This window comes from Peromyscus californicus, unplaced genomic scaffold, assembly GCF_007827085.1.
Source record: "Peromyscus californicus insignis strain IS unplaced genomic scaffold, ASM782708v3 Scaffold_17__1_contigs__length_78620276, whole genome shotgun sequence".
NCBI classification, from domain to species: domain Eukaryota; kingdom Metazoa; phylum Chordata; class Mammalia; order Rodentia; family Cricetidae; genus Peromyscus; species Peromyscus californicus.
The window spans coordinates 36917010-36942632 of NW_026294469.1; the positions used below are offsets into that span (position 1 = coordinate 36917010).

General features: G+C 38.1%; 1 pseudogene; it reads left to right on the forward strand.

Moving 5' to 3' along the window:
• Positions 1 to 603: 603 nt before the first annotated feature.
• LOC128113090 (40S ribosomal protein S9-like) lies at positions 604 to 1161 on the forward strand (annotated as a pseudogene).
• Positions 1162 to 25623: the final 24462 nt, after the last annotated feature.

A 25623-nucleotide genomic window follows, 5' to 3' on the forward strand; every position in this document is an offset into this window, starting at 1 on the left:
TCACCTTTATCTTAAACATGGCACCAGGGTTCAAAAGTAGAGCTGCTGCTGCCCTTTTGATTTCCGTAGATTATTATTATTGTTTAATTCCTTACTGGTTGCTAATCTCTTGCTATGGCTAATCTATAGCTTAAACTTTATCACAAATAAGTACATCTAAGAAAAAGCTAATTTCTGTCAGCTAGGGTCCTAACTCACAGATTCAGGCATCTGTTGTGGGGCATTGGACTGCAGGTCTGAGTTTGCTGATTGTATACTTTATTTAGCTTCATTGTGGAAATGGAAAGTCCATCTCAATGCATTTGATATTAGATCATGCGATGCCACCTGTCCATGTCCATGCTCACCAAGGACAAAGCAATGGCCTGGTGGTCCATGTCTTGAATTAAACACCTCAAAGCTTGTCTGGTGTAAGCGAGATGTTGGTGGTGTCCTGAAATTATGAATATAGTTATACTCCAATATTCATTTGCTTTAAATGAAAGATTTTTTAAAAAAATATTTAAAGACAAAAGTTAAAAGAAGGTTGTCACTAATTCAGAAATTGGGTGATCTTTGTCATGGACTTAAGTGTATAGGTGTAGTGGCCCTAGAGGAGTCAACATGCCAGTTGTCAAGAGCTGGGTTTATTGCAAAATCTATGTGACCCCACAGAGACCCTTGGGAGAAGTCGTTCCTCAACCAGGAACTGAAGATGATCGGAGAGTGTGGGCTCTGAAACAAATGAGCTGTGTGGAGTGTCAAATTTACTCTGGCCAAGATCTGCAAGGCTGCCCAGATGAGAAGGGCTCATGGCTTCTTTTTGAAGGCAATGGCCTGCTGCGGCGACTTGTTCGCCTTGGAGCGATGAGAACAAGATGAAGCTGGATGACGTCTTGGGTCGAAAGAGTGAGGATTTCTCAGAGAGGCTGCTGCAGAACCAGGTTTTTAAGCTGGGCCTGGCTAAATCTATGCACCACACCCATGTGCTCATTTATAAGCTACCTGGGTCTGCAAGCAGGTGATGGTCATCCCTTCCTTCATTGTCCAGACTCCAGAAGCACATTAACTTCTCCCTCCATTCTCCTTATAGTGATGGCTACGCAGGCCATGTGAAGTGGAAGGATGCCAAGAAAGGGCCAGGGCAGCACAGGAACAGATGATAAGGGGGAAGAGGGTTGAGGTCACATTTTCTGGACTGGAGGATTGTCTAGTTTTCCAGTTGACTAATAAAACAGGATTAACACTTGGAGAGAAAGAAAGAAAGAAAGAACGAAAGAAAGAAAGAACGAAAGAAAGGAAGAAAGAGAAAGAAAGAAAGAGAAAAAGAGGAGGGAGGGAGGCAGAGAGAGAGAGAGAGAGAGAGAGAGAGAGAGAGAGAGAGAGAGAGAGAGAGAAATTGGTTGTTGTAAGGCACACCTTAGACTTCCTGAGGTGTACAGCTTGAGGAACTCACTGAGAGAAAAGAACAATAGTCCAAGGAAGACAAGCAGACTTCAGGATAATCACAGCTGACATTTCTTGACTGCTAGTTACATGCTGGGCCACTCAATGTACATTATTCAATCATTATAGTTGTCATATGGCATAAATAATGTCATTATTCCAACTTTGAAGATTAAAAAAAACACGCTGAAGATAAAGAAGGGTAAAACGGATTCTCTTCAATTTAGTAAGCCATTCTTCCCTGCATTTTGCTTTGTTCATAAGCACCCTGAGCTGGATACAACAACAGGCAGCGAAATGTAAGGTGAGCAGTAAAGGCAGATAAAATATGACATAGTAAAATAAACCCCAGGAGGAAACAAGCCTGTTCAATGTGATGGATAATCTTACAAGAATAGGAGGAGCCAAAGATAAGAGACCTATACAATAAGCATATCTGCTAAAACTAGGCCACGTTAGCAACCAGCTGAATGCATTAATAAACGTCAAGACTCTGGGTTCACAAAATAAAAATTAAGCATAAAACAAATTTGAAGGAAAACTGTATAGATACCAAGACCAGACAAAAATGTATGTCACAGGACCTTGTAAATCATAGTAATGTTAATCACTCACATTTCATCCAGCTTTTGGGTTCCATGACCCCATCCAATCTTTAAAGAAGACTGGGGGTTGTCTCATTTTGAAGATGGAGATGTTGGAGCACTGAGAATTTAAGTGAATTGATTAGAGTCATGCAGCAAATTGAAGAGCTGGGGTTTCAACCCATGCCGGCTTGAGCCTTAGGCAATGTTTTCATATAGATTCTTGAATGCTCCCATGCTCCACACAGAAAATACTAGGATGCATTGGAAGGCAGTGCTTCTGTTTACTGCTTACCTTAAGGGCATACAATAAGATAGTTTCAGGCAAATTATGCAGCAGTAATCTTAGTGGCTGTTGATTTAGTAAGAATCAAACCTGTAATTCCTGTGTTGACTGCTTTGCTAGTCACAGTTTTGGAAAAGAATCTCCTAGCTTGCAGGGCTTCCTCTTCTGCTGTGGATGGATGGCAGGAGATGTGGGAGGGATTATGTAAAGTCTTTGGGCTGCTAGTGTGCTTTGACACTCATTGTCCCAGGCTGGTTACTTCAGGGTTCATATACTTTAGATGGTGACCTAAGCAGATGGCAGACATGAAGAGTGTCAGTTGTCATTACTCTTTTCTTATTCCCCAAGCCTGGTTAGTGAGGTACTCCTACCTTACCATCTGCTTGCCAGCTGCCGAGCACTCTTGCCCATTAAGGGGCCCCCAAAGCTTTGGAAGCTGCTAGTGTTTTTCCGTATATACCAGTGGGAACATGTGTTTCAGGATGGACAGGATAAGGGAGTCAGCAGACACAGCTCAGCCAAACCTCTAAATGATTTTCTTTGCAATACTTGGGTTGGTAATGGATGTACCCATGCAAGTGGCAGCGTCCTGGCTAACATACTGCAAAATGAGAGCTTCATTTAAAACACAAAACAAAACTTGGTATGAAGTGTGACTGGATTTGAAATTCATTTCGGCATTACATTGGATAATAGAAGAAAAACAAGGGCTGTTCGTTTCATGAACTAAAAATGTCAACTGCTACAAATGTATAGTGGATGTGAGAAATAGTCTTAGAGTTTTGGGCTTTGCTTTTAGTTGACAGCTTTATTGAGGTGTAATTGACGTACAATAAACTGCACGTGTTTAACATGTATAATTTGATGAGTTAACACATGTATGCACTTGCAAAGCCATCATCACAATGAAAAGTGTGAGCATATGGGTCACTTCCAATGTCTTCCTCTTCCTTCTGGAGCCCTTCTCTCAGCCCACTCTCTGCCCTTGCCTCCCCTGGCCAATGTTGGTCTGTTCTTTGCCGTCACAGAGGATCTTGCATCTTCTAGATCAGGGCTTGCCAACGAACATAGCCTGTGGGCCAACACATCCATTGTGTAAATAAAGTTTTATTGGAACAGTCATACTCATTCACACATTGTGGCTGCTTTGGCACTGCAGAGATCAGTAGTTTTAACAGAAGCCTTGTGGTCTCCAAATGTTTACTATCAGAGAACATAGTAAACCTCTCCCATTCTACAGATTTTATAAATGGAGTCTTAGAGTAAGTACTCTTATTGGTTTAGATTCTGGCTTCATTCTCTGAGTTCCAAGCGTGTTGTTGCCTGTATCATAGTTTTTGATAATTTTTTTTTCTGTATTTTTATTCCACTTATCCTTTCCATAGTGGAACAATAATTTGATGTGTATATAAAGCAAGACATAGACATCTGTCTGCTGAGATGTGGTTGCTTCTGCCTTGGAGCTCTCCTCTGAAGACACAACAAACTTTTAATGTTCAAGCTTTTGTATGCCCACGCACCTCTTTATCTTAGATAAAGACCTAAGCAGGAATGACTGACTTGTGTGGCAAATGCAGGTTTAACTCAGTAATGAACAGTTTGAACAGGAGGTCCCATTTTTTCCCCCAGCGTCTGCCAGCCTTTTATGAGCATTTCGGGTCTGGAACCTCATCTTCAACATGTAATGATGAGGCTCATCTCTTAGATTCTCACCCAAACTTGTGTAGAACTGTCTCACAGTAGTTTTACTTTACATGTTGTCAACTGCTAACAATGCTGACTCTATTTTTGTGGAGTTAATAGTCACCTGGATATTTTTGATAAAGTGTTCCAATCTCTATTTTTGTTTGGTAATTTCTTATCACTAGACTTTGAGAGTTATTTGTAAATTCTAAATACACGTCTTCTTTTAGATACAGGATTTAAAAATATGTTAGCCTACGCACGATCTTAACAGTATTGTTTCTAAAAAAAATTATTTACTCGTTTTTGGGGAACGTCCTAGGCAGTTGCCTACATCAAGATGAAGCTGAATATCTCCTTCCCAGCCATTGGCTGTCAGAAACTCTTTGAAGTGATGATGAACACAAGCTTCCTACTTTCTATGTGAAGTTCATGGTCGCAGAAATAGCTATTGATGCTCTGAATGAAGAGTGTAAGGGTTACGAATCAGTAGTGTGAAGGTTTTCCCACGAGGCAAGGTGTCTTGACCCAGGGCAGTGCTTGCTACTGCATAAGGGGCATTCTTGTTATAGATCAAAGATAACTGGAGAAGGGAAGTGTAAGTCTGTTCAGGATGCATCGTGGACGCCAACCTGAGCGTTCTCAACTTGGTTATTGCAAGAATAGAAGAAGAGGATATTCTTGGACTGACAACTTCTATACCTCTGTGATTAGGGCCCAAAAGAGCTAGCAGAATCTGAAAACTTTCCAACCTGTTTTAAAGAAGATGACATCTACCAATATGGTGGTTGAAAGCCCTTTAAAAAAGAAGCTAAGAATCCTAGGACCAAAGCATCCAAGATCCAGTTTCTTGTTACTTCATATGCCCTGTAACACAAACACTGATTTATTGCACTGAAGAAAGGATGCACTAATAAAAACAGCAAGGAGACTGCCTTAGTTACCTGTCTATGGCTGTGATAAGACACCATGACCAAAGTGACTTGGAAAAGAAAGCATTTGATTGTAGCTGGAGAATTGATATTCGGTATATTGATATATATTTAAGATTATTGTCATATTGCATATCACACTACATACTCCTACCTCTGTTATAAATATTGATATATATTTAAGATTATTGTCATATTGCATATCACACTATATACTCCTACCTCTGTTATAACATCTTGTGTATTGTCACAATTTTGAAGTCATCGTTCTTTACCATACACTTGCTTATAGACTGTTTACCTTGTTTACGTGAAGCCTTAGTCCTTAGGTTATTTCGGTAGATAAGACTTATAGATTTATAGTCACCTATGCTTGTCATCTCTATAGCTACGTTAGTTAGGTTAAACAGATTTACAGATACATAGGGCAGATGGACAGGTAATCATCAAACACTTCATAGACCTAGAGAATATGGCATTTAAATAACTTAGAATTCTGTTGATGTGAGACACAATTGCTCCTGGCTGCACCAATTTGATCCCGAGAGAATGTTGGGCTTCTAAGACATTTCCATTTGGAAGTTTGTCTTCTTGGCACAAAATGGCCTACTGGGCAAAGAACTGCCCTTGCCTCGACGGCTGACAGTACAAATGCAATGCTATCCTTTCTGGACAAGCGGGACACAAGGAAAGCGACCACTGTACTCTGCCAAGACAGGGTAAGATGGTCTTTCAGAATTCCTGCTTCTGAAAATGGTCTGTCAGATACTTTAGGCCTGTAGCCAATTTGAATGCACCAACAATGCTGAGAAACATTAGGTGACTGTCCAGGCTGCCAGCTGTCTCGGTCTATTCTCGCAAGATTCCCGAAAGTTGCTTGCATCCATCTACCATTTCTCAGGTACCATTATATTCCTTCTCAGGTCTTTGATGGGATTGAAGACTAGCAGTTATAGTTACAACTTAGTAGATAGAACATATTAAGTATTAGATTCAGGTTCTTTAGGATAGGACACCTTTTGGAATGATCTTTGTAACATGCCATTTACCTATGCTCTATACTTTTCTGGATTTTAGTATGTGTTTCTTGCTTGATATTGTTTGCATTGGTTGTAGTTCCATCTTATCTAGGTCATTATCCCTCATTATTCCTGGACAATATTTGATAACCATTCCTTTGTATATAGTCTTGTATTAGGTTAGAACTTTCTTATTTAGACAAAAAGGGGGAGATGTAGTGGGTAGCCATTCCAGCTTTGATCTGGAAGTTCCAACCCCCATTGAGACTTCGGCAACTGTCATGCCTACAAGGCGGGGCCAAGGGAGGCACCTGGGGACCCGAGATCTGGATTGGCGGGCGCTCTCTCCGTTCCAGGACCCTGGATAGTGGAGGTGGACCAAGCAGAGCTCCAGAGAACACCGCTAGACTGTGATACACCTTCCCCAGACCCCGCGACCTACCTATCCCTTAATTTGTAAGTTACGCCATTAAATAAATCTCCTTTTAACTACGTGGAGTGGCCTTAATAATTTCACCAATATTTGATTTTGGGGGCTTCTAGTTTCAGAGGGTTAGAGTTCATGACCATCATGGCAGTGATCATGGCAGCAGGCAGGCAGGCATGGTACTATAGTAATAGCTGAGAACTCACATTCTGAGACACAACCATGAGACAGAGAGGGAGAGAGCTAACTGGGAATGGTGTGGGCTTTTGAAACTCCAAAGCCTGCCCCCAGTGACACACATCCTCCAACATGGCCACACTCCCTTATCCTTCTCAAACAGTTCTGCCAACTGGGGACCAAATATTTAAATTTTATGAGCCTATCTATGGGTGTTATTCTCATTCAAACCACCACACTCATCTATCATTTAAATCTATTAAAATAATAAGAAATAATTTTGTATGTATACTAATGTAGTAGTTACTTTTGATGTTTTCAGTTTCTCTGCATAGATTCCTAGTCCACCTGTCCCTAATGCCTTCAGCCTGAAAGACCTACATGAATATGACATGGGGGAGAAGCAAGGGCTTCATTCCACTTTGCTGTAGTCTGTTTGTGCTTCTATGATGGAGTATTGAGAATACTAATTGATAAAGAGCCGGAATTTGTTTCTCACAGTTCTGGAAGCTAAGATTCTGAAGCCTAAGGCCAAGGTGCTGACAAGGTTGTGTGGGTGAGTATTAGTTTCTGCCCCTCTTGTCTTTTAAATAATAGCAATCTTGACAGGTGTGAAGTTAGTACCTCCCCATCCACCTGTTGGCCTTTCATGCCTTTTTTTTTTGTATTAATTGCTACTTATTCTCTGCCCTTTTTTATTCTTCTTTCTATTGGAATATTTGTTCTCTTATTCCGAGTTGTATGAATTCCTTATGTAATTTTGAATTAACCTTTTCATTTTTCATATGATTTGTAAATATACTGTACTTCAGTGATTCTTGATCTTCCTAATGTTGCAACCCTTTAATACAGTTCCTCATGTGGTGGTGACCCCCCAACCACAAAATTATTTTGTTGCTACTTCATAACTGTAATTTTGCTACTGTTATGAATTGTAATGTAAATATCTGCAATGCAGAATATCAGATACGTGACTCTCAAAGGGATAGCGACCCACAGGTTGAGAACCATTGCATTCATAGGCTACCCTTTTGCATCTTTTATAGTTTCCTTTGCTGCCCAGAAACCTTTAAGCTTGATACAGCTAACTTTTCCTTTTGTTGTTCTTGTTTTTGGTGAAACAATCACAAAAGTTCTTGCAAAATAATGTCACAGACAGTTTCCTATATTTTCTTCTAGAAACTATTACCTGGCATCTTCCATTTCAGTCTGTTGAATTGATATTTCTGTATCACTTCATATAAGAGTCCAGCCATTCTTTGGCATGTAGATATCCAATTTCCTAATGTAATTTGTTGAACAAATTATCTATCCCCATTGTGCCTTACTGGAGCCCTTGTCAAAAAAATATTACTGTACTTTCCATTCAATTTCAGTGGATGGCGTACTGTTCTTGTGCCAGTACTACCCTGTTTTGAATATAGAAATGTTTAATTGATTTTTAAAACTTATTCAGCTGTCAGTATTTATTTGGGGATTGTTGAATAATGGACAGCGTTGTTTGAGCTCTGTCAGCTGCAGCTTGTGTATCTAGTCCTTGTGTTCCTCCATATTGTTGCACATATGTAGTTCATTCAAAATAAATGTAACTACAAAGACATGAGTGAGTACAAAGGCAGCTTGAAGAACTCGAGTTCTTTCATTTATGATGTTTTCTGTACCCACTTAGTTCTAAACTATCTACTTATTTTAGTGTTACATGAGATAATTATTATGCAAATGTACACTGTACTTACATAGCATGTACTCCTCTATACTCCACGATTCCCCCTTTAACTGTCCAATCAGTTCCCTCTATTTCACTAGACAGTATTGGTTCTAATTTCAAGTCATCTACATATTTGTGACTTTATGTATTTGTAAAATATAGGCTCTCTCATGAGAGAAAACATGATATTTGCCTTTCTGAAATGGATTTAATTCCTTTAATATGATTATCTCCAATTGCATCCATTTTTCTTCAAACATTGTAATGTCATCCTTCTTTATGACTGAATGAAATGTAATTGTGTGTATAAACCACATTTTCTGTATTTGTTCCTCTGCTGATAGTCATACTGAACTATTTAACATGATTGGAATCATAAAGTGTGATGCTTCCCACTCTGTTTTTCCTTGTTTTAGCTGTTCATGATTTTTTATGGTTCTATGAAAATTTTAGGGTTTTTTCTTTCTATTTTTTTTATAGAGATTGTTCAAGTAGTGCAGACATTTTAGCAGTATTCATTGGCTTTTCAATCCATGAACATGGGTTGTAATTCCAATAATCTATATCTTCTATTTATCTTATTGATCTTTAGCAGTTTCCAGTGTATAGGTATTTTACCACTTTGGTTAAATTCATTTTCAAGTATTTTGTTTATTTCTTTCTTAACAAATGGATTATTTTCTTGATTTCTTTTTTGAAAAAAATTGTTATTGGCAGAAAAATATGGTTGATTTTTTTTAACTAAAATCAATTATATTGAATTCATTTATGAATTTCAGAGTTATAAGATGGATCATAATATTTGGTTAATTTAAATTTTGGAGGCAGAACAATTTTTTTCTTTTTTCTTCTCTCATACAGTACATACTGACCATAGTTTCCCCTCCCTCTACTCCTCCTAATTCTCCCTCCCACCTCCCACCTCCCCTCTCCCCTAGATCTACCTTTCTTCCTTTCCACTTCAGAAAAGAGCTGGCCTCCCAGGGATATCAACTTTTATGTTTTTGTAAATACAGTTTTGTTTTCTCTTCAAAGTAGTTTGGTACTACTGAGTGTTGATTTTATTGTTTATTTTTAAAATAAGCTACATTGTTAAAAACATTACAAATAAACAAAAAAAAAATCACACACTAAAATGAACAAGACTCAAAGTCTGTAACACCCAATGGATTTCTAGATAGTTAGAATAGGCTTTTGGGATGGAAACTGTGGAGATTTACACTAAGTTTTACACTTTCTGTATTGAATATATCTTATTAACTTATTCACCATCAAAAAAAAAAGAGACAAATTAGAGCTAAAAAGCAATTAGCATTATATCCTCTTTCATAACTTGTGTCCATTATCTGCATTCATTCATTCATTCATTCATTCATTGATTCATTTTCCTTCTTCCATATCTAGCCTTGTTATTTGCTGGGTGGATCCAAACTAACAGCCAATCTGAGGCTATTTGTTTGCTGCAACCGAGTCAATATTTTCGTGGCTGTGTTATTCTGTGACTCATTCCTTATCCTTCCTCCTTTGAGATGGTTTTCTCTGTGGCTCTGTGTAGCTTACTCACATGTGTACAGCCACTTGTGTTGAATGCTGTGGGTTGCTCCTGGCAGTTCTCCATGTTCTCTTCTATTTTCTGTCCATGAACGCCCTGGTTTCCTGCTTCCATCTCTCTCCATCATAGAGTGATTGACATTTGGCTTGAGTTTTCACTGTCTACTTCTTCCTGCAACTGGCTAAAAGTTGGAGACTGGAGCACCGCCTTTCTCCTGTCTTTCAGGATATCACCAATCCTTTATTATTAGATGTCTAGTGTCTTTGATGTCACTCTTTCATAGAGCTTGTGTGTAATTATTGTTTATTTAAAATTTGATATGTTTCTTTATCCTGGGTTGGATTTGTTCTTTTTTTTTTCATTTGTGCAAATATTCTCAGAGATTCTGATTTGAGATTTTGAATGCATCATTATTAAAAGAAAAAGAAATATAAAAACCTCAACCAATAATTGCATCAAGCCCTTTTCAGCATTAAACTTGATATTAGAAAAGATATTTTCACAAGATTCTCCTTAAATATTTTATTTTATTTGAACATATTAAAATATAACAACTATTATCTTCCTTAACACTTGGTGTTTAATGCTTATAATTATGTGGAAAAAATGCATGGATTTAAAAATGTATTTCCATATAGATTCCCTAAACTTCTAGTTCTTCCCAGGGAGCTATACAAATAACATTTTTTATTTGTACCATGACATGAAAAATGTTTGGGACTGCTGACTTACAAACTCCGACTAAAGCAGCAAGCTGTCTCTCTTGCAAAAGTGTCTACAGAAATCCAATTTTACATCTCATTTTGGGATATTTTAAGACCTCTGAAAACTATTCATGAAGTTCTTCAGTTAAGACCCTCTGTTCCAATGCAGAGAAGGGCTGCAGACTGTACTTCCCAGGTATCTCCCAGCCCAGTACTTACAAGGACTGAATTTAACATGAGACGGAGAAATGCACCTTGAGGAAGGTGGACTCTGTTGCCATTGCTTACACATTGCTTACAGCTAAAAATCACACGCAGTTAAATTTACTTTTAGAAATCCCTTAGGTCCACTGCTCTGAAACTACCCACATCCACACACACAATCCGAGTTTGCATTTCTTAAGCATGTGGGAATTTGAGAACTTCCTATTTTAAAAGGGGGGAAAAAGCTATATATATATATATCTATGACAGGCAGTTGTGTTTCTAAAATATTCTTGCCTAAGCTGTCTGACTTTTAGGTTAAATAAAATAAAGGTGGTAGTGCTTAATGGGAACTTGGAGGCACAGGTTTCATTTTCTCATTTAATTAGAGGTAAATGTATTCATTTTCTTGTGAAGGTCAAATGATATGGTGTGTATTGCCTTACTAGAACTGATGGGTAGTGGAAGTAGTTTCTGTTCTAAAGTGTGGTTATTTATGTATCATTGCCATTGTTGGTTATAGCTAACTATCCTTTAAGCGTGAAGTGTAAAGCACAATCACAGATGGGTTGAAAGCAAACAGAAGTGAATTTTTAATTATGGTTTTTGAGACTTATTTTTACTTATGTGTATGAGTATTTGTGTGAGTGTATGCCAAATGTGTGGAGTGTCTATCAAGGCCAGAAGAGTTGGATCTCCTGGAGCTAGAAGTTACAGTAGTTGTGGGTTGCCTGACGTCAATGACAGTTACCTGAACTTGGGTTCTCTGGAAGTACTCTTTAACTGCCAAGCCATCTCTCCAGTCCCAGATAGAAATTTCTTAAACTACATGTTAGAATTAAGATGAATCCCAAATAGTTTAAAATTAGATTGGGTGTCTCTCTATTTTAATAGGCAAAACATAAACTGTAGAAAAATAGTAATGATGAGAATCATGAGCTTCTCTAAGTGCTGAATTCTAGAAAGTGCTTTAAGATATTAACTTACTTTGAAGGGATATTTTTTTTAGTATGTTTGTGTTTGTGTATGAGTTTACACACATGCCTGTGGGTACCAACAGAGGCCAGAAAAGGGGGTCAGATCCTCTGGAGCTATAGTTATGGGTAGTTGTGAGTCAATTGACCTGGATGATAGAAATCAAATTCTGATTATCTTAGTGTGTACTCTTCTGAGTCATCTCTCCAGTTCCCATTTTAAAGTTTCGAAACCAACCTAGAAGGAATACAAAATGGATTTCAGCATGGTAGAAGAATAGTTCTCCATGTTAAAAGAATAAAAGTTGAGTAGGTATTTGTAGCCAGAAGTTTTCCTGGTCCCACCCAGCTCACAGCTGCTCAGACCCAAATAAACACACAGATGCTTATATTAATTAAAACTGTTTGGCCTAATGGCTCAGGCTTCTTGATAGCTAGAAATTACACTTAAATTAACCCATAATTCTTATTTATGTTTAGCCAAATGGCTTGGTACCTTTTCCCAGTTCTGCTTCACATCTTGCTTCTCATGGCAGTGGTGGCTAGCAGCATCTCCTGACTCAGCCTTCTACTTCCCAGAATTCTTCTCTCTGCTTATCATGCCTATACTATACTTCCTGACTGGCTACTGGCCAATCACCATTTTATTTATCAGTCAATCAGAGCAACACATTCACAGCATACAGAGACATCCCCAGCAGGTATTGTTTATGGAGACATCATTTCATGAGACTACACTTTATAACTGTGGGATAATTTAGAATTATGCACAAACGATGTTTTAAATATTGTACAAAGTGGGCTGGAAAGATGGCTCAGCAGTTATGAGTACTTGCTGCTCTTTCAGAGGACCTGATTTCAGTTCCAAGCATCCACATCAGGCAGCTCAAAACTGCCTATAGTTCTAGCTCAGGGATTGGATGTTCTCTTCTGGTCTTTATAGGTATCCATAGACACGTGGCATACACTCATACAGACACATACACATTAAAAAAAAAAGGTAAAAATAAACTATAGAAACAGCTGTGCTAGGTTTCAAGAGAAAAATTAAACAGTATCTTGTCTAGTATATGTGCATACACACCGGAAGATTATACACATAAGAAAAGGCATGGAAAGGATAAAGTAAAAGATATTTGAATATTCAAGATGACTGGTGATTTTTGGGCTCAAAAAGAATGATAGATTTGGGATGAAGCTTACAGTGAGGCTTTTGGAGTTAGGTGACAGATTCACAAGTCATTTTTATAACTAAGCTTTATAATTGATATACTCATTACATTTGTTCTGTGGATATGCTAAATGTTAGATTCAAATTAATAACTATAAATGTGTTGGCATAAGAAAAGTAAAAGTCATATTAATATTTTGTGTAAAAAGAACGTTTTACTGCTAATGTTTTAAGTAGCTATAAATGTATAAGCCAACATGAATAAATGTAGCATCTCCTGTGACTGTAATGGGATGTAAGCAACTGAGTAACAGATTCTTAGACTTTTAGGAAATGTTACAAAATCAATACATGCTGGCAGGATGTTAATTCTATTCGACTCCCCATATTTATAAACTTAATTTCATCACATTAGTTATTTGAACGTTTGTCATTTGGATTTATTAAGCCAGTGAAAATTACAAATTGGATAAACATGGCATGTTTGTTTTATGCTATTTCTTTCTGTAACTGTCTCAGTCAAAGTTCTAGTGCTGTGAAGAGACACCATGATCATGGCAATTCATAAAGGAAAACATTTAATTGGGGTTTGCCTACAGTTTCAGAGGTTTAGTCCATTATCGTCATGGCAGTACACAGGCTGACATGGTGCTGGAGAAGGAGCTGAGTGTTACACATCTGGGTCTGTAGGCAGCAGGAAGAGAGAGACAGTGGACCTGGCTTGGGCTTTTGAAAACCTGAACGTCCACTCAGTGACATATTTCCTCCAATACAGCTACATCTACTCCAACAAATAGTGCTACTCCTTAGGCACTGAAATATGTGGGCTTATGGGGGACATTATTTTTTTTAAACCACTACAACAACTAAAAGTTATTTAAAGGCCTTTTGGGAAAAAATGGCTAAATTCTGCTCTGTTTAATATCAGGTGGCATATTGGAAACCTAAATTTGTAAGACTAAGGAAGAATGAACATTTCTCACCTTTTACTTAAACATTTAACAAAAAATGTAAACCAAACTGAAATTCCAATGAATTTTTTTTATGAATGAAAAAAGTTATTCATAAAACACAACCATGGGTTACATAAAAATATGCCAAACACATGAAGACTCATGGCCGTACACTTACATCACCTTATGATTCAAGATTCTCAATCATTTAAGGACAATCTACCTCAGATTGGGTAACCTTGCCAGTCAGTCCTGAGTCAAATCTTCTTTACAGAGGGTATAGGTTCATTGTGAGTGTGATGAACTTGTTGTTAAATTAAAAAGGAAAAATTGTAACCACTCTGTCCTAAGCAGCAGGGGCGGGGATTGAATCAGCTGAAATAAAATGGGCACCCGCCCACTACTTTTCAAATAATGAAAATGAGCCAAATTACTACTAAACCCAATCTAAATTCTATTGTTAAGTTGACTGGGCTCATGTGTAAGCAGCTGTAATAAAACCACCAGCCATTACACTTCAAAGTTGTCATGACTTTCAGAATTGGAGATGATGGTCTAAATGTCATTGTTCATGGTCTTACTTTTGGTTGCCATAAGATCCATTTTCCTACAAGATTGCTCATGATTTTTATTACGTAAAAGACATTTGTGAATTTTGAAGAGAAGAAAGTCCATGTGTTCCACAGAAGGGTGACTTGTGCATTAAATTGGTCTTAAATGGGGTGCAAAGTGAGAGAACTGGTCCCTGCAGAATTTAGGTTTCTGATGGATCCTTTAGAACCTCAGTCAGGAGTGCTTCTCGTGGCTGTAGGGAGTGTGGCATGGTGGAAGACCGGAGCAGAGCTGTCCTACTATTTCTGTTGTCATTCTAAGTCTGCAAAGTCATGAACATAGTTTTCTATTGAAGTACATGCTATATAGTGGAAACTGTGCCATGTAATCTTGCCTAGTTGATCTCTTCCAGACACGGCAGAAGTTCGGTTCACATTATCTTAGAGATCCCCTTGACTTAGAATTCTACCTGTAGTGCACAAGTGGACATAGGTGGGCAGCTTGTAGATCTGTGTGTAGATGGAGTTGTTGTTGGTTGGTCTTTGGTCTTTTGGGGGTACTGCCACCCAGCTCACAGAGGCTTATGGCAGCCTTATAAATGCCATTATAAATGCCCAGCCTTAGCTTAGCTTGTTTCTAGCCAGCTTTCCTTTACTTAAGTTATCCCATCTATCTTTTGCCTCTGAACTTTTCTCTTTCACTATTTCTGTATACCTTTCTTTGTTTCTTACTCTGTGGCTTGCTGTATAGCTGAATGGCTGACCCTTGGAGTCCTCTTCCTTCTCTGGTTACTTCTTTTCCTCCCAGATTTCTTCTTCTATTAATTCTTTCTGCCTGCCAGCCTTACCTATCCTTTCTCCTGCCTTGCTATTGGCCATTCAGTTCTTTATTAGACCATCAGGTGTTTTAGACAGGCACAGTAACTGTAGATGAATTTCTAAAGTGTCTTATAAAATAAAAAACACGGAGTCACATGTAGGAGTGAAAGCCTGAGAGATCAGGGAAATAGGGAAAGCCACCAGCTAATCTTACCTCACCAACTCTGCAGCTTCCAAATGTGAGTTACTTCCTGTCTACTCACGTTCATATGCCTTGCTGTTCTGCCATGTGATTTATTCTCTCCACTCAGCTACATCATTTCCTCTTCCTACACAGCTCTGTCACTTCCTGTCTGTACAGACTTCCAGACCTTCATGGTTAACTAGTGTTAGAATTAAAGCATGTGCCACCATACCTGGCTCTGTTTCCAGTGTAGCCTTGAACTCATAGAGATCCAGACATATCCCTGTCTGCCAAGTGATAAGATTAAGGGTGTGTGCTACCATTGCCTGACTTCTTTGTTTTCTTAAAATGGCTTGCTTTTTCCTCTGATCTCCAGGCAAGCTTTATTTGTTAAAGCACAAATAAAATATCACCACACAGTAGCACAGCTTCACAGAGTTAAACAAATGCAACACAAACAAAAGTAACACACCTTAAAATAATATTCCCTAACATGGAGTCTAACTCCTTAAGTTCAAAACAGACCTCAGGAAAGTGGAAGAATCTTTCTAGATGTGAGGTAGTCACCATTTTTTAAAAAGAAAGACACTGTGTTTTAAAAATAGATCGCTGTACACTAAAGAAAAAGATATCTAGACTAACATTAGTTCAAACAGAAATACAAAACAAAATGCCTTAAAATAATCAATCAGAAAATAATCCTTACCAATGGTAAAGCTGCTTCTTTATTATTATTATTATTATTATTATTATTATTATTATTATTATTATTATTCAGGAAAGATTTATCTCCTTAAAGTCTTTCATTTTTCCCCTGGGGGAAATGGGAGCTAATTGCCTGGCAGTGGCAAAGACTTTCATTATCGACAACACTAAAGAGTTCTTGGGAACACCTGTAGGGTGGGGGAAAAACAAAACACATCCTGCAAAGACCAGTTTCTGCTTAATTTAGCAATAGAAGTCAATATTCCTGAGTTGTTGGCTAGTCATGTCAGTGATTTCTGGTGTCCCTTCATTGACTAATGGATGTCAGTCATTGTAGTATTTCTCTATGCAATGAATCACCCAGAAAGACATAATTTATGGCAAATATCAAAATCTGCATCAGTTTGATTGGAGAGTAAAGATTCACCACTGTAAAATAAATACTACAGATGATAAATTTATAACCCAAGGAAGTTTGCTTATAACATTGTGGGAAAAGGTATTTAAAAAATTTAAAATATGAATATTTGTTGCTCTACTGAAATAAGGGTATGAATCAGAAATGCCTTTTATTCATAAAACAAAAAACTTCTTATTGTACATTGCTAGTGACCTTGACCTTGAATAAACTGAACTTAATTCACCCTCGCTTTCATCAGTGTGATCAGCCTTTTCTTCTGCCAAGGGAAAAAAAATTGTTGCCAAATTACCCTGATTGTCCTGAGTGCTGGACAAATAATGTCAGGAATGCTTTGAACTTGTGAAACACCTTTCATCCACAGAGTGCAAAACACTTAAAAAAAAGAAAAAAGAACTTGCACATTCATACACTCACAGACCTTTTTGGTGGAGTTGGGGGATGCTGAAGGATAGCAACTGTGCATTCTACTACATCGAGAAAAAGAAATTAAAATTTATAGAAGTAAAATAATTTGGGGCAACAAAGAGATGAAAATATCAAGGGTCGCTCCCCTGGAGTGCACACCTCTTGAACTCAGTAGTGATCAAGCGATTGAATGATGATTTCAGAAAAGGAGGGGTTCACTGGGGATGGAACTAGGATGAGGCAAAAGAGGAAGATTATAGGGGTTCCTCCTTAAATTGCCCTTTCCCCTTTTGGGTTACAGAGGTTGAACTCTGAGCCTTGCATCTACCAGGCAAACACTCCACCCTCAGGCCTTACTACCAGCCCTTGTTTCCTTTTCATTTTTGGAATATTTAAACAAATTGGGACTTATAATATAATGACATCATTTCTTCCTCTTTCTATAGCCTCCCAAGAATCACGATCCCCCAACTCTTATTGCAAATTTATCATCTCCTTTTCTTTAATTGTTGTTGTATATCTCTATTTATATATATCTATATATTTACAAATTAATACAGATTTTTACATATGATATAGATATAGATGTTGAGATATATAGTTATATAGATATCTAAAATATAAGTTCAATCTGCTTAATCTGTATAATGTTTCTTGTATGTATGTTTTCAGGGCTGACCATTTGATATTGGATAATCAATTGGTTTGCTCTTCCCTGGGAAAGACTACTTCTCCCACTCATCTTAGGCTAGCTTGTTGTTCAGGATGGCCTTGAACTCATTATCTTTCTACTGCCATCCCTGACGTGCTAAGATCACAGGTGTTGCATCAGCATGCTACCCTTTGTGGTATATCTTCTCACATCACCCCCGTAATAGCAGTTCTGTGTGCGTATCTGTGTTTGTTTGTAATTGTAGATGGTGGTGGTGGTGGTATTAGATTTGGTTGTTCCAGATCTGGTAAGTTAGAGTGTACCCACACTTGTGGAGCACCTGCAATTCTGAAAGCAGTGTGTTTGGCACACTGCTTATATTATCTCCTTTCATTCTTGCAAGCCATTTTGAAGTATGTGGTATGAAGGGGCGCTCACACATGTTCAGTGTTTTGCAAAGGTTCTGTGCCTTTCAGATCCAGGGTTTATATCTGGGTCTGAGATCCATGCAGATTGCAAAGCAGCGCTCTCCAGGCCATAGTGGCATATTTGATTTCAGTTTAACAACTCCAAGAACACAGGTTCACGACACCAGATCTATTGTAAAACAGAGCAGACATATCTCTTAAAGGTTTTAAATCCAAGGTCATATGTTAACAGTACAGCATGCAGCCGGCTGTGGGGGCACATGCCTTTAATCCCAGCACTCGGGAGGCAGAGGCAGGTGGATCTCTGTGAGTTTGAGGCTAGCCTCAAAAACACCAGCTAGTCATTGTATGAGTCTTATGATAATTGTCAATCTGAGCTATTATTTTTTAAGTGGTCTTGTCCTTTTAAAATGGAGTTATAGAGATCCCTATCTGTTGCTACACAATATCCATTTAAACACTCTTTCTAGGAAAAAAAAATCCAGTTTTATTTATGGAACAATCCTCTTTAGACAGACACATGAGTCCGATGGTACTAAACCCAGACTTCACTTTAGCTGTGGTTTCTGATTAGCATAATGGCCACAATTCCATGCCTACCACCAATGACTGATGGAGGAACTAAGATAATCAGCTATTTAACGTGTTATTCTTAGTCCAGCCACAGGAAGGATCTTTTGGTTCAGTTTTGGAGGTTCAGTCCATGTTGCTTACAAATCCTCCTTTTTAAGGGTATGGCATATGCTGTTAGGGTGACAGTATTGGGAATGTAACATAGCAAATTCCATATAATCTGGCTGTGGCAGCGACAAATGAGAAAGAGGAAGGGACTGAGGTTCTTCAATCCCAATTAGATGACTGACCTAGGGCTCTCTTCTTAAGCCCCATCTTCTAATAGGTCCACTGTAAGTGAAAGTTTCTGTCATGCCAGCAACTCCTAAATACCCAGCAGCCACTTCCCAAATAATTGACTCCGAAGCTTAATATTACTTAAAAATGCTTGGCCAGTAGCTCAGGCTTATTACTAACTAGCTCTTACCCTTAAATTAACCCATAATTCTTATCTATGTTTAGTCACATGGCTTGGTACCTTTTCTCAGTACAACATTCTCATCTTGCTTCCTCTGCATCTGGCTGTGGACTCCTGACTCTGCCCTCCTTCTTCCCATCATTCTCAGTTTGACTTTCCCACCTAACTTCCTGCCCAGCTACCAGCCTGTCAGCTTTTTATTAACCAATGAAAATAATACATATTGATAATGTTGAAAAGGATTGTTCTACAGCAGTCCACCATCTCCCAATAGTGCCATCCTGAGGACCAAACCTTTAGTATCTGAGAATTTGGGGTTGTTTAAGATCTAAATGATTGCTGGACTGTCTTCCACAATTAAAGATGAATGCAAATTTCAGTTTAGTAAGAATAAGTTTGAAGTGTCTATTGTACACCTTAGTGACTATAGTTAATTACACTGTAGAGTTGAAAATTAGTGAATTAATTACATTTTCAGTGTTTGTGCCACATAAAAAGGAGAAGTATGTGAGACATGATGAAGGACTCATTCATGTTTTCCCTTGTGTGTGTCAATCATGGCCTCTTGATGCAATTTAATTTAACCAATTGTAACATCAGCAGGAGTTGGGACTGCCCCATTTTAAAAGAATTTATGTATCTATTTATATTATATTTGTTGTATATATGATAAATAAGTACTAGCCAGGTATGGTGGTACCCATCATAAACCCACAACCTGAGAAGCTGATGCAGGAGGATCATACATTCAAGGCTAGTTTTGCTATACAATAAGACTCTCAAAAAACAAAACAAAGCAGTACCTATTATATAGAACACAGAGATTTCTTACAGAAATTTATTATATTTATGCATTTTTTGTATATAAAGATATGTGCTATTAATGCATATTTTATATATTAGTTTCTAGAATGTGAAATTATCTCTCTTATTTGTCTAATAAGACATATACTATAAACATTTTGTGACTAACAACTCATTCTGTAATAGAGAGTCTCAGTCAATGCTCCTTGACAACCTGTTCAGCTCTTAGGTATCAGGAATCACAATCATGTTTAAGAAAGTAAGAGTGAAAGAAAATAGAATTATAAATATTGAATTCATGTCACCTTATTCAGAAGATTTCAAAATTTAGTTCCCAAGGATCTTAAATAATAAGCAGCACTAAAAAATTTTTTCTATGCAGCTGTTTTTTTTTTTAAATCAAATTTTAAGAGAACTAACACATATAAAAATGCTGTGAATTAAGTGTTATGTATTAACTGCTGATCTGTTAAAGGTTTTTATTTGGTATTTTACATATATTGATGAAATGTTTGTGAAGATCCAACACTCTAAGAATGGGGATCCAAAATAGCTACAAGGCATAGTCACAAACAACCCAGAGTTTCCAGGAAGTAAAAAAACTGTGTTCTATAAAACAGTCCTGAAGGAGAGTGTAGAAAGGAGTGGATGTTGATATCATCAAGGGAGCCGATGCATTTGTTGCAAGATTGTGGGTGTAATGTGTGCATACAGCACAGATAGACATCTACTCCACCACCTGACTCATTCTGATACTAAGCTAGCACATGAACCTTGGGGTCTAAGTTTTTTTTTACCCTACTCTTTTCAAAACACTGAGACTTAAGTTATTACATTTACTTCACTCCACCCTATACAATGCATGGTTTCTCATTTCTACATGATGTGAGTGGTTGGTGGAAATGAAATTCCATGCAGCATTTGCCTTTGAGGAATCAAATGAAAATGAGACTGGAGGAGAGGTCTAAGACATACAGTAAAAGAAGCTTAATTACACCACACTCTGTACAATCTTTGCTTTATTGGTTGTTGCATTGGTTGCTACAAATAAAAATAAAAACTGAGATCAATGTTATAAAAGAAAACTATACAATAACAGTACTCGTCCATTCCAGCTGTGAATGCTAACCATCTTGATTTTCTCTAAGTGGACTGTATCAAGCTAAGTTTCTCTAATGTGACTGTGAGTTTTAATTTCTTACTAAACAGAAAATGAAGATTTACTTCAGGTGATAATTAAAAATACCTAGGGAGTCTAAGAGTTGCTGATGACCTTTTTTAATTTCTTGTTTCAGAATTTTATTATATTTCTAACATCTATCCCACCATTTACTTGTGGTTGATAAGAAATAAATACATTTAAATGTTGCTTAACCTTTTATTATTTGTGCTGGGAAAAAATACTAATAGCTTCAGAATATCAGGAAAACTCTCAAGTGAATGTTTTTATTATCTATGAAAAATGGATTGGAAGGCCTCATCCTAATAACATCCATTTTTTTCAGTAATGGGGTGATAATTTTAAAACCATTTTGAAAAAATTTCAATATATTGTCAGATTTTAACTTTAAATTTTTGTGAACAGGCAAGGTGGATTGGTTTGGATACCTTCAATTATAAGTCAAAGAGGCACCAGTTATGGCTGGAAAGTAAAGGGATTTATGATCATAATTGAGGAGACCACTAGTGGGGTACCATAGGGTTGGCTGACTCAGCAGTTCAGTAACATAATCATGGATCGTACACTTTTCTTTTATAAAATCTTCCTACACTCGGTTTGTCTGCTAGGTCACCTCAAGGTCAGCAATGACTGTATTTCTCCAGGAGTTTGATACCTCTCAAGGAAAATATGAATTCATTTTCTCAAACCTTAGTCTCCTCCCCAACAAAAATCTTTTTCGTATAACTCCTTTAAGTCAACCTTTGGCTAGAAACCATGGATTGAAATGAATTTTGTCATAAACTAAGCAGATCATCCTTTTGTCCCTGACTCAGGATTTGCAATGGGCATCAGCCTTTTCTGCTTGTACAGGGCAAGACTGAGACCCAGACTCAGTGAAAGAAGAACAGGGAGAGGGACTGCCGCTTGCTCAAAAACCATCAGTTTTGGCCAACCCAGATATGATAGAGAAAAAAAAAACCCATGACAATTATCTTAATCAGCAGAAGGATTCTATTGTGTCAATAACCCAGAAGTCAAGAGTTAAGGTAATTACACATAGAGACTCAAGGTACTATCCAGGTTTCAGCTGTTTCTCTATTTTTCGGTCTGGGCTCTATTTTGTAGGTCAGTTTCATCTTTGTCTTCAGTCAGACTTGGTGGTAGCAACATTGACTGTAATAGTTGCTCTTTAGTGCCTTACATGTTCTCTAGAGGAAGAGAAAGCTTTGGGTCTGGTCACTGTAAAAGAGATATTAGAGGCTCTGGCTTATATGCCCTCATGGCCCATTGGGTCAAATTGGGGTTTATGTCTATTTTCAATCAATATCTGTGACCAACTCATAGGAATACACTGACCAGGGACAAGTACTGGGGTATATTTAGGTAATTATATCTAGACCAGCACATAGAATTGGGTTGGATGGTGGGTTTCTTATTGAAAAGCAAGTGAGGGAAGAGATGACAGAAAAGATAACAGAAATGTCAACATACATTTAAATTCTAGATAAGGAAGTTGAAATACATTCAAACGGTCTGCCCATGGACATTTTGATTACAGATGGAACGAGAGAGAGGGTATAACTTCTTAGGAGGTGGACTTCTACTGTATTGAAACTTTCCCCTTTGTTCTTCAATACTGTCTGCATAGCATGCTATTTACTTATTTATTACAGTTTCATTCATGTGTTTATTGGAGCTGCCCCCTCCATGTCAACATTAAACATACTGTTTCAGAAACTTTGAGGGTTTGGCTCCTCATAGATTGGGGTTTCCTGATATCAACACTGTTTATATATGCTCTGTGCAGAACAGGTTTTGTGGCATTAATTACTGCTTGTTGTACTTAGGAAATTCAATAACTTAAAAAATTTAGATAGACAAAAAATGATTGTTTAACCCCTCTCCTATTGGATTAAATTCCTTTAAGACTTCAAATTGTAACAAGTCAGAGGATGCTCATTTTATTAGATTGTATTATAAATTAAGTTATGTGTTAAACTAAGGCTAATACCTTGTAGTTAATCCTTGCACATTGGCTTATAAAAGCAATTGCTGTAATTAACAATCTTACTGACATTTATTCTGCACTGGTAACTATAAGGGCTTTTCTGTTGCCTGACAGTTTGAGTCGCAGAGCAAGATATTAAATATGAGGACAATCTCAATTGCTTTCTTCCACTAGTCTTACTGATTTGCTTAAAAGACCACAAGAAAATAGCTAACTGACATTCAGACCAGCCGTTGTGTCCTTCAAAATGAACTTCTCCAGTGGATTTGGGATTAAATCCCAAAGACTGGTGTGTTACTTTTCACAGTAGAAAGAAAATGTGATTTCATTGCTACTAAGACTGAAAACAACAACTGCCTTTTGGAAGTGGGATGTTTGGGACACACTAGATATTGTGAAAAGCCTGTGTGTCCTTTTCAGGGCAAGCTGGACTTTGGTATTGGTATACTGCCAACACACTTTGGGGCTGCAGGCAAGGAGCTCATGGATCCAGGGAGAGGATAAAAAAGGCAACACCGGTTGTGAAGTGCTTTTAATGGCATAAGTATTTTAGCAGGAAAAAAAAAAATCTTACACAAATGCCATTGCATAAGCCGATGAAAGTAAAAATGTTCTAGTTGAATCAATGGAGGCCCCCAAACTCTGAAAGGTCGTTGCTGTGTCTCTCTGCTATCTTCATTTACTCCTGCTCTCTGCCAGGGAAGAGCCTCAGAAGATCCCCAGGGCCTGGTGGACAGCATTTTAAAAACTCTGAAATGGATTCATTTTAAAGTATTCTTTGAGGATGTACCACATACCAACCAAACAGTTGCTTACTCTCTTGGAACTTACATTCTGTTAAAAACAAAACAAAACAAACAAACAAACCAAAACCAAAACCAAAACAAAATAACCAAGGGCAAACAAATAATGGCAGAGCATGTATTTAGCCAAGAATAAAGACCTGACTTTTATTAGCAAACCCAAAATAACTAAATTAACAGGAAAAAACAAAAAGGAAGAATAATTGGGTGGTAGGTAGAATACAAAGAGGGTATACCTAACTGTCATCATAGAGCCCTCATCCAGTGACTGATGGAAGCAGATGCAGAGATCCATGGCCAGGTCTCAGGCAAAGCTGCAGGAGTCCAATCGATGAGAGAGAGGAGGGATTCTATGAGCAAGGGACATAGAGATCATGATGGGAAAAAGTAAAGAGACGGCCAGCCAAACTAGTGCAAACACATGAACTGCGGACCAATGGCTGAGGAGCCCCCATGCTACTGGATAAGTGAGACAATCATTTAGCTTGAACTGTCTGGGGGGCCCCCAGGCAGTGGGATCAGGATCCATCCCTGGTGCATGAGTGGGCTTTTTGGAGCCCAGTGCCTATGGTGCAGGGGGAGGGGCTTAGACCTGCCTCAACTGAATGTACCAGGCTCAGCTGACTCCCCATGGGAGACCTTGCCTTGGAGGAGGTGGGAATGGGGGGGTGGGTTGGGGGGAGGCTGGGGGGGGTGGAAGAAGGGAGGAGAGGGGGATCTGTGGTTGGTATGTAAAATGAATAGAATATTTAATAAACAAACAAACAAACAAACAAAAAATAAAGAGGGTATTAATGACAGCGTTGGGTAGGCTGGAGGTCTTGTCCAGTAAGGTTAGATAAAGATCTCTGCCAAGATGATGTTTAAGCTTAGGACTGATCTGCTGTAGCAACAGATAGAAGGCCATTGAGGCTGGAGCATGAGCAAGACAGAAGATAATGAGGCCAAGATTAGGGAGAAGATATGAAAGACTATCATTCACAGCCTCCTGGCACTGTTGGAGTTTGAATGCTATTTGGAGCTGAGCTGTTTACAGCCCTCATTGGTGGTGTGAACCTGGGAGAGCAGGACTGAAAATTGAGGCAGACTAAAGTCTCACACAATAGCCAACTTTCTTCAGAGCATCAGACAATTTACACTCTGAAGGTTAAGAAGAGTCACCTGAGTAAAGTGTACAATCACAATGTCAAGCCACACATGGCAAAATGTGTTTTTTCCATAGAGGCATCTGAATAACAATAGCTGAAGTAAACTCACTCCTATCCTCTAGCTATACCTGGGAGGAGCACAAAAACATATTCCAAGAACAATTCTATGTTTTGAAGAAACTGAGGTCACAAGACTGTTGTCTTGTTTTCATGGAGTTTTCTTCCAAACACTCAGAACTTTCACAGGACTCTATTCTTGGACTGTGTTCCAACACTGGGCATGATAGCAAACATCTGTAATCCCAACACCTGGAAGATGGCCTTAGGAGGATCAAAAAGTTCAAGGTTGTCCTTGAGTTCATAGGAAGTTCAAGGTCAGCCTAGAATATGTGAGGCCTGTCTCAAAACGTTAAAATAAATGAAAAGGGAAATAGCACATTTATCTCAAATAGGTCATAATCCTGTAATTTAATTAATTAATCAGTGATTAAAATGATTCTCCCAGCTAGGAAAGGAAATTAGAAGCACAGTTAGGGACTTCCTGGGATCTAGGGAAGCATGAGTCTGACTTTCATAAGAGTAACGACAACGTAAATGCAAAGAAGAGGGAATTTCAGGTCTATTTTGAACATAAATTTAACAGGATTTGCTGATATCCTAAGTACTTGGGATGATGGGAAGAGACATCAAAACTGAAGACTATT